Source organism: Dicentrarchus labrax, unplaced genomic scaffold (genome assembly GCF_905237075.1).
Source record: "Dicentrarchus labrax unplaced genomic scaffold, dlabrax2021, whole genome shotgun sequence".
Classification (NCBI taxonomy): Eukaryota; Metazoa; Chordata; class Actinopteri; family Moronidae; genus Dicentrarchus; species Dicentrarchus labrax.
In genome coordinates this window covers 3,013,535-3,024,210 of record NW_026136715.1, presented here as the reverse complement: position 1 = coordinate 3,024,210, position 10,676 = coordinate 3,013,535, and positions in this window count along the sequence as shown.

The following is a 10,676-nucleotide window of genomic DNA, read 5'->3' as shown; positions in this document are numbered from 1 at the left end:
AGCCCTGTGTTATAAACAGTGACATTTAAGGCCACTCTTGCATATTTAACTCACCTAAGAAATGTATGTCCAGTAGTATTTTGCACACTTGGTGAGTCTGACTAATAGTTTCAGCTTTAATAGGGTTGCTCCATATTGTTCTATTCAATCAAAGTAATCGATTACATCGCTGCCCATATTCCCGAATGCAGACTCTTGTTTGGAGCAGCGCTGGCAGTGATTACGTGTTATTGGATCATACTTTAACAATGCTGCTTTTCAGTGAACGTGATACCCTCCACATTTTCTGAATGGCATTCGAGTCACAAGGAGCGGATTGTTTCTTGTTTGTCTTCACATTGTGAAGGATTTTATTTGGCAATAAAACATGTGCCAGTAATCTTAATGAGTCGTAGGCCTATTCGGAGATTAAACAAGATTCAAAACATCTAAGATAATGCTGCGTTGCTATTTCAGAGTCCTTTTGTGGGGGGGGGGGGGAACATCCACGCTTAATGATCTGTGCCTGTTGGTTTACGGCCAGATATACACTCATGCTGTTCTCATTGTCTCATCGTTTTCTGAACAAAGACCAAACTTTAGGTCAGAAGCAATGAGGATGGAAGGATTGTTTGAACTTTCTTTGAGTTATTGGCTCGCAGAGATGGCCAACATTCAGGCTGTAAAATATTTAAGTTTCACTGAAGATCTCCTATGAAATGCTCGATGAATCTTTTAGTGTTTTCAGGCAGTTTGGTTTTTTTTTTTGCTTTGAAAAGAAATGACGTATCCCTCGTGCCTTTTCCAAATTGTCTGTTGATGTAATGTTGAAGCTTGTTGTTTTTGGCAATTGCAGACAAATACCGTATATCATGTAAGAAACCCTCGTAGACTTCGTGGCACAACGAGCCGTCGAAGCGGTGACCTCATGATTGGAACAAAGCGATGGACTGAAAGGGTCGAAAGAGGAGGATCAATCTTCTTTTTAGTGTTTGAGAGATCATCCAGGAACCTTTTTATCTCCTGAGCTTAAAGGACCAGAACGTACGATTTAGTGCGGCTCCAAACGTGTAACTACAGTGGCTGTCAAACAAAAAACACCCGATTTAGAGCTGTTTGGTTTGTCCGTTATGGGCTACTGTAGAAACATGGCGGCCTCCATTGAAGGCGACCCCCTCCCTCTGTAGATAACCCTCTCACAATGGACAGTTCAACACAAAAACCATCCAAATCGATGCAGCAGAACCAGATATATCATCTTTTTTTTATTCCATGCATTCCTCTTCCTTGTCCCTGGCGCCTACATTACCCACAATGCAGCTGCCAGCCTCAATCAGAGATTAGGAGCAGTTACAGAGGTCTGGTTAGCTCACTTCTTACTAACTCTGGGTTCCCACGCGTCCTGGAATCACCAGGAGAATCTGAATATTTATATAACAACTGGAAATTGATTAAAATGACCAAATAGTCTGGAAATAATCTATTTAGTCCTGGAAAATTTTAAATGTATCTTCTCCTACGTAATCCTAAGTTAGAGAGACTCTAAAGTCAACATAAATGTGTAAATACTCGGCCTACAGGTACAGTTTATGACCATTTGTGAGCCAGTTATTGTCAAGAAAACTTAACTTCTTAAAGAGCGGGAACCCTGTAACATCACACCCTCAAACTTCAAACTTAATTGATGTAGTTTTCAGCTCCAAGTGACAATTTATCAGATTGCACGCAGCTACTTTTTATACATGTAGTAGTTCTCCCCGAAACCTGCAAACAGACTCTGAAACTGTGTAAAAACTGTGTCGTTCCAACCATGTAAAATACTCTACTAATATGTTTCTCCACCAAGTTAAAAATCCTTAAAACTTCCCCCTCCAGAATCTATCAGTATCCAAATGTCTCTCGTTTTAAAAGTTTAACTCCTGGTCACAAGATGTCTCCTGCTTCGTTCTCCGTCTGAGTGCTCTTCAGGTTTCCACATCACACCTGTGTAAATGACATACCGGACTCTCCCACATATACATCTTAAACTGAAAGATTTAAGGGGAGCTCAGAGAAACTTCCTTCCTTCAGCAGCTGAATGTGCAAACTGTCTTCTAGTGTCAACGTCTGCACAAACATGAGTCTGCACAGCAATAAGCAAAACACATTTCTGAGTGGAGGCGGGGTTTAAAATCAACCACAAGAGCAGGGAAAAAAATGCAGCAGATTAAATGTAAAGTTCACCCTGCTGATTGGGTTTTATTATTCTGATGCGTCTGACTGAAAGAATTTAAACACGAGCTCGGGAAGCCGGGAGGATTTAAGCGTAAATGTGCATAGATGTGTCACATTTGGAACAATAGTTGGTCAAGAACACGAGGACCCAGCGGCGTCCTGAGGAATGACCTCAGAGCTGCAGATCAATGTGGTTCCACTCTTCGCCCGCAAGATTACATTTACGGCCTGTGTGCCCGCGTTTGAGCTCGATTGAAGTTTTTGTGAGAGCTCTGTCCCAGTGCAACTTTTGAGATTGCATATCCAAGCTGTGCCGCATTACATCATGAAAGGCAGAGCCAGTGACTTATTCGAGTGTAATGGGCAGTATAAGTGCTTGCTCGCTCTGTTCGCCTCTAATTGTTCACAGATGTTCTGCACGCCTTTGTGTCCCACATCTTGTTGCAGCCGGCTCACACAGACGCCACAGACGGTGTTCAGACTTTATTATAGAGAGGAAACGTGGCATGGAGTAAGTGTTTAATTTGGCTGTTGGTTCTGTTAACCGGTTTGGGTTATTAAATTATTTAATAGGCGTTGCAGTCCGCTACGAAAAACATAACAGAGTCGTAACGATAAGTTGAATAGTCGATTCATTCATTCGAGTAATCGCTGACAATCTTTGATAATTTTTCAAAGGAAGGAAGTAAGTCACAAGCTGGATGACACATAAGAGGAATCACAGAGGAAGTGAAACAAGGAAGCGCTGTCACAAGCAAATTCTTCATCTCTGTCAATTCAGGAAGCAGATTTTTTTAACTTCCACATTCTGTCAGTAACTAACCAATAAAATGCTGAAACTACTCTGATAATTGATTTTGCCATTAAAAAAATTCCAAAGATTCCTAAATTCCAGTTTCTTAGTTGGGACAATTTACTGCTTTCTTTTGAGTTTTGAACATTTGGTTGGACAAAGCAAGCAGTTTAGAGCAGAAACACTTTGTTTAAGGTATTTCTAAAGTAAAGTAAAGATTCTCTGGTTCTAGCTTCTCAAATGTGAGTATTTTGCTGCGTTTCTCTATTTTATATTATTTTAAACTAAATATCTTTGGGTTTGTTGGGACAAAACGCTTTTGAAGTTATCAAATTCAGCTCTGGGAATCTGTTTCGGGCATTTTCACTCTTCGCTGACATTAAATAATTAATCGATTGATTCAGAAATTAGTGAACAGATTGATTGACAATGAAAATAAGCCCTAAAACACAGCTGCATTAAGGCTGCAACTAATGAGTAGTTATTTTCTCCTATTAATCCCTTAATCGTTTAGTCTATAAATGTCTTGAGATGTCTTCTTTTGTCCAACTAACTCAAAATCCTCACACTGGAGATGTTAGAACCAGAGAAAGTTTTCCGCTATAATTCGTTTGAAATGTAGTTAAAACAATAAATCGATTGACTGATTGTCCCCGCTCTACGTAGCCGTATCTGTCGTGACTCCGATTTAAACATCTGGAGACAAAACGTGTGTTTTAAGGAGAAAACGACCTTACAGACGCTCAAGGTCAGACGGACTGTGAAATATCACTTTGTCAGGTCGCAGTTAAGCAGTTTTACAGGGAGGAAAGAGCAACGGGACAATAATGTAGTCAGTTTGAAGTCTAGTAGGGGTGCGCAGACGGGTCAGAGGCGCCTGCAGTCGGTCTATCTCTCCAGTATCACCCCCCCTCTTCTACATACACGGCCCTGCTTTGAAGATAGGCCAGGCCGGGGCTTGGGACCTCTCCTTATCTGCTATCAGTGCAGCCCTTTATCGCCCCGCTGCCTGATTCATGCAGGTACCGTAGTTACCATGGTTATACACCAAAGGCACTTCTGGGGCCCGCATTAGCATCGCAAAATATTCATCAGTTACCCCGCAGAGTCGGCGCAATGCAACAGGGCTCACAGCGGGAGGGAGGGCTGACTGAGAGCATCATCATCATCATCATCATCATCATCATCACGACTGTTTATCACGCACACAATGCAGATATTTAGATTTGAGGAACTATCTTGTGTTTGCATCGTCCCTTTTGAGCCCCCGCCACCTCAACTCAAGTCTGATTTTGAATTATTTGTGCGGACGTCTGCGAGAATATTAGCAGCAGAACCAGTCAAAGCATTTCCCCCATCTTCACTGCACCGGAGCCCGCTGCGTCGAGCCTTCCTCTGAAATATGCACGATTTGAATCTGCTTGAGGAATCCTGATAGTATTGGAGAAAGCAAAGAGCTCACGCCAGAATGCAGAGGACTCATTCAAAATCCACCCTACAGAGGAATCTGTGGTCATACAAACATTGAGAGTTGGCAAAACACTGCTTTAGCTGCTGCAGCTGTAACAAACATTCAATTCATCCGTCCGGCCAAAGAAAATATGGCTTGGAATGTAGCTTTAATCAATTCAAGCAAACCGGGTCCCCACCACGTCCTGTTTGGCCAAAAAAGGATTAACTGAAGCGATAATTTTCTTCAGTTTTTATGGCGACACAATCTATTAGATACTGATTATGTCAGATTTATGTTTTGAGTTATGAGCCGTGATAACTCGGATTAAGACTGTGTAGATAAAGAATAACTGCGACAGTGGGAGGTTTTGTCTATATTCATTCCTGTATCCTCTGTGTTGAACAGAGTTCCTTTGTGCACGCTGCAGTTTATTTTCATTTGTCTTAAAATAAAGTTGTTATTGAGGAGCTTTATGCACCCCCCCACCCACCCACCCACCCCTTCAATCCCTAAACCCTCTCCCACAAGGTGCTTAGTGAACTGCTGGTGCTTCAGTGTTTTTCAAAATTCTCATGAGCTTGCTGTTTCAAAAACCCCTCTCCATCAGCTCGACCTACATGCTTCGCACAAACCGCCGCGCTCTTCCCTCGGTGGTTGTGTTTGTCGGTGTGATGGAGAGCAGATTGTTTGGAGGCTTAAAGAAGGATCTCCATATATAACCCCGCATATTATCTTTGATTCTGTACCATAAATAGGGCTTCCTCTTGGCCAGACCTTGAGAAAAGGATGTGGATGATGAGTGTGCCCGGCTCGACTTAGTCCTGGTTGAGTTTGAGTGGCTGCGGCTGGTGACCAGATGTGGCCAGATGTGGAGAGACGCTTGTCCATCACCAGACCTCTCACGCTACTCTCACACCTTCTCTTGTCTGGCGTGATTGTTCTCTGAATGCCTGGAGCAGTACATCACAAGGTTTAACCTCCTGCGGCTCTCTTTAGGTTGCCTGACTTCAGGTGATTGTGGGTAACTGGTATCACCTGGTATTTTTCATGCATTGTCATTAACCCCAAAATTGCGACGACGTAAGACAGTTTTGTTTGACTAAAGTTCTTTAACTAGCAAAAAAAGTCAGCCTCTGACTGTAATTGGCCTGAAAACGAGAAATAATTTAAGCAAGTTGTGTTTATTACAAGCAATGAAAGCTTGTTTAAGATAGATTTTATTGAGCTGAATTTAAGAATTTGTACCTTAATGTAAGATTATTAATTAGCAAGAATCTAATAAAAATCAGTGACTTTGTCTTAAATTAAAGCTCCAGAAACATTCTTATTTTTTAAGCATTTTCTTATTAAAACAATGAAAAAGCTGCTTCATTCCAACACTGCGTCCAGATGACGTTGAAGTTTTGCGAGTGCTCTTAAATGATCTTGTTCCTCTGCAGGAATATTATGCAAACCATTGTGGGAATTTAAATAAAGCTCAAAATTGAGCTCAATATTAACTCTAATTATCTTATTAAGACACAGTTATAGATCTATTTATATTTATTTATATAAAACCAGATAAATTTTCTAATGCAAAACATTAAGATTATTTTTCTTTTTAGACAAAAAATAAGACAAGGTTTTACTTTCTTGCGACCCCTTTTTTTTTGCAGTGTAGTCACGCCGATGACGTTTTGATCTGTGCAGCATTGGTTACCATAGTGATTTACCCCGGGTTACCATGGTGATCTATTGTGGTTAAAATTCAGCCAGGGCCACGGCAGAAAGAAAACCAGCGTTGAGCCCAGAGATATCCGGATAACCCGGCTCTGTTTTACAGTGCGCTCATGCTACTACAGCAGCTCCGTGGACTTGGACACGGTGGGTGCTTATGACCTGGATTAACTCGTCTGGCCTCACCAGCGTGTCTTGTTCAACCTCCACATATTTTCCAGGCATGTCAGGGTTCAGCAGTTTGGTGCGAATATGACTCACAGAGGATCAGGTATTGAAGGCACTTGCTGACACACATGGAAATATAGCGTGCAGCTGGACAAAATGCAGTTGTTCCTCTGGCAGGCAGTCTGGTTGCACAGCTCTCGCAGTCTGGTTGGCAGGGGACGCCACCCCTCTCTCTCCCTGGAGTATTTACAGTGGTATGAAACCTGCCTTTATAGGGGCCACGACAAATGGTTTTCATTACGGGGCTTTTATGATTGCAGAAATGAACTGGAGAGCAACTGCTTTTGAATCTTTTCACATGTGAGGGATTTATTAAGCCCACCGTAGCCCTGGAAGGAGACGCTGATGAAAGAAACAGTTCGCTCTAAAGTTGTGGAAAGGGCTGTAACTAATAATTTTTTTTTATTACTGATTAATCTGATGGTTATTTTCTTACTTTCTTGGTTCAGAAAATAGTGAAAAATACCTTTCACATTCTTTTTAAATATCCTTAAGGTACAGTATGTAATTTCTGCCACTAGGGGCTCTCTCACATCAAAACAATAACAGAAGATGTAGTTTAAAGAGGTGGTGAAGCAGCGTGGGATCATGGGAGTTGTTGTCTTCACCACCATTGGCGTCATTGCAGTCAGCTTCTCCCAGTTAGGATTCCTTCAGTGTTCATGGTTCAGGAGGTTTCTACCGGGAGCCCAATGATCCACAGAGGTCTCCTCCTCTCCAACACAAACAGACCCGCTGATTAAAACCACTAAACACACTGAATAAAGCAGTTCCACCTAAAAACACGAAAAACATTCACCTTAACAATCACTGCTTCTCCCACGCTGTTGGACAGACAAAGGACGTCCCGGAGGGGCTGCGAGCCGAGCTGCTGCTAACGTTAGCTCAGCTTGTTTCTCTGATAACTTAAGATCCAGACGTCCGATGACTAAAATCCTTCATCCGGTTCAAACCTAGAGTTAAAAAGCACCAAGATCTAAACAGTGGATGGTAGAAATGTGGTGTAAAAAAAAGTCTTTAACCTTTGTCTTACAAACAGTCCAGTGGTGTTCAGTTCGATGTGAGGGAAAACTAAAAAATCTGGTAAATATTTATATCTTAGAGGTTGGAGCCGATGATATTTCTGCCATTTTGACTTTAAAAATTACAAAAATAGTTGCTACCTAATCCTCTCGCGACTGATCGACTAATCGTTTCAGCCCTTCGTGTGAAAGTAATTCCTCCTGGCTTTGCACACGTTGCACAAATAGCTCAGACAGCCAGACTAGAGCCAGCCACCGATGATGGCCTCAACTCCTGCCCTCCTAATGAGGTCCGACTAAGCCGAGGCTTCATGCAAATTAACACAAGAGGCCTCCACCGACACCACTGGGGTGTTTAGACCCCAGGCTTTAGACCCCCGCTCATCTCCTGAGTGTCACATTTCTTGTAGGTGGATTAGCTCTCCATCCTCAGATGGGGTGGTGCACATTATTGCCCATTAAACTGTCTGCACCTCAAAGAGGGTTTGTACCCCATGAGTCTGATTTACGGCTCTAATTCAGAAGTTCCCTGACAGTTCCCTCGCTTTAGCCACCATCTGACAGAAGCGGTGGACCATCTGCTAACGGATCGTTGCTTTCTGTGTCTTCACTAGGGCTGCCTTCGGCTAACGATCGCCTTTATTGTTGGTTAATCTCCCCCGTTGTTCTGTCGGTTTATTGATTAGTCCGTAAAATGTTAGAAAATAGTGGGAAATGTCCATCACAATGACTCCTTCACGCTTCACAGCCCGTCCTCATTCCCAGGTCGTCAAATACAGACGCGAGTGGTGTTCAGTTATTTGCAAAGTTCTCAGTGATGCATCAAAAATCACCTTAAAGAAAAAGCTGGAACCAGCAAGTTGCAATAACATTTTTTGGGGTGTCAGAAAATGATGGTAAAAGTCCGTCGCTGTCTCATTTTGTCCAACTAACAGAAGGAAAACAAAGCAGCCAAACCTCCCAATGAAGAAACTTTATATTTATTATATATTATATTTCTGTGGATCGACTAATCCAAAATGTTTCAGCTTTAGAAATTGCTCACTATAATTTCACAGAGCCAAATGTGACTCATTCACATAAAGATATCCAGTTTTTTAAAATTAGCTTTCAACTGAGAAACTAGAACCAGAGAATTTATTGCATTAGATAAATCGATTATTAAATTCTTTTGAGGCCGATCTGCTAATTGGTTAATTGACTTAACATTTCAGCTGTAATCCTGTTTGTTTGGGTGATATTGTTCTTTGTTTCTGGGGGTTGAAGGACTTCCTGTGTCTCTTTACATAACGGGGACAGGAGGAGGAGCTTGTGTGTGTGTGTGTGTGTGTGAATGACTTGTGTTTGATGAAGAGGTGTCAGTCAGTCAGGGTGATGACGGTGTCACCTGTCCTGCTTTACATGTTGTTTGCTTTGAATTTCAAATCAGTCACATGTCCTGGTCCTGGTCCAGGTCTGCCTGAAGGGGAGACTCTCGTGCAGTTAGTCTCCAGCCAGGTTTTACTTCCGTTAACACACCTTTTATTGCTCCTTTACGTTGTTCTGTCTCTCTCTTCATGTCCACACTAGTGAAGATCCTCACTCACTTGGGGGAAAGTGGATGGCTGAGAGTTGTGGTTGGGATGGGGGGGTGACAATAGGCCTTTTATGTTGAGAGTTATCCTCATTCCCTTGTGTTAGCTCCAGGGGACCACGTGACCAGCTCTCATTCAGGTCATGTCGGCCTGCTCAGCCTTTGACCCTCTTAGAAAGGGAAGCGAGTCCCTCAATGTCCCATTCATGCCATACAGATGAGTGTGTGCGTTAATGCCTGACACAGCGGAGGTATGACAGTCCCCTGACACCCCCTTCATTCAGCTTCATACGAGGAGTTAAGTGTTCCTGCGCTGTGCTGCCGTGTGACGCCTCACACTGGTGACACCGACTCCTCCATGCGTGTATATACTGGCTGTATGTGGTGATTAAATGATGGCTTTAAACAATACTGACACGCCCATGAGGACATTGGATCAGTTTTTGCTTGCTGTAGTCGTTCCCTGCTGTTCATACTGGCTATTAAAGGAGCTCTTCCTCACATGCTTTCAGTGTCCGAGATTAACCTTTTTTACTCTCTGGCATATTTTTCACCAGCCGAAACAATAAACTGCTTATTTGTGTCGCGTTTCTATTCGTTTCAGCACATTTCACTGAGATGATGGGATTTATGTTGGATGCAAACTTTAAAGAAGAGGCAAGATTGTTTTATTTTACTGATCATGTTAATTAATTCAAGCCTGATTACAATCTCAAATTCTACTTAATTCCACTTTGGGTGCTTAACCCTTTTAACCGACTTAAACTAAGGCTGCACAGTTAATTAAAGGTACAGTATGCAAATCTCAGGAGCCGTAGTTTTTTGATGAAGGGTCAAATGTGTGACAAACAGCATTATAACGAAGCACTTTATTGCTGGCCTACAAATCCTGTTCTCCAGATGTTTCTTTAGTACTACAGACCCCAACAAACGTCACATCATCCTGATTTTAGTCGTTTTTTTCAGTAAAAATTAAAATTATGATGCATAAGTGATCATTCTCACTAATCATGAATCATATAGCCATCGCAGTATGATTGTTTTACCATATCTTGCAGCCCTAACTTAAAGCTCCTCATCAGATCTCCTGCCGGCCTCCCGCTGCAGTCACAGTCCTTTTGCCACAGCCTCACAGCTTCTGAGGGAGTGCACCCTGATCTCTAGAGAGGACAGCCGGACCGTAAGGAGATCTGACAGCGGGTCTGACCTTAAGCTTGGACCGCCGGCCGGTTAGGGTGGGCTTTTGTTTTAAAGGTTGGCTAGATCCTTGAAAATATCACCACAGGAGGAGTGGAGTTGTTTAGTGGAGTTGTTGTCACGTACAGTGAAGTAGAAGCGTTTCACGGCACTGCCTAGATATACGTAAAAACACATCTGGTAGCGCGCGTGCGTGCGTGTGTGTGTGTGTGTGTGTGTGTGTGTGTGTGTGTGTGTGTGATTGTGTGTGTGTGATTGAACATGGACACAGCCGAGGAAAGAAGCAGTAAATTACACCGAAATGCGGTAGAGACTCTGAGCATAGTTTTTTATTACATGACTATTTTGGTAGAAACTCCTGAGCCACAGTTGCGGTTGTGGCTCAGGGGGCAGGTTCGATCCTCGGCTCCTCCCGCTGCACGTCGTAGCATCCTTGAGCGAGATACTGACCCCCACATGTCCCTTTTAGTTTCCTCGTCTGATGAGTTGGCACCTTGCATG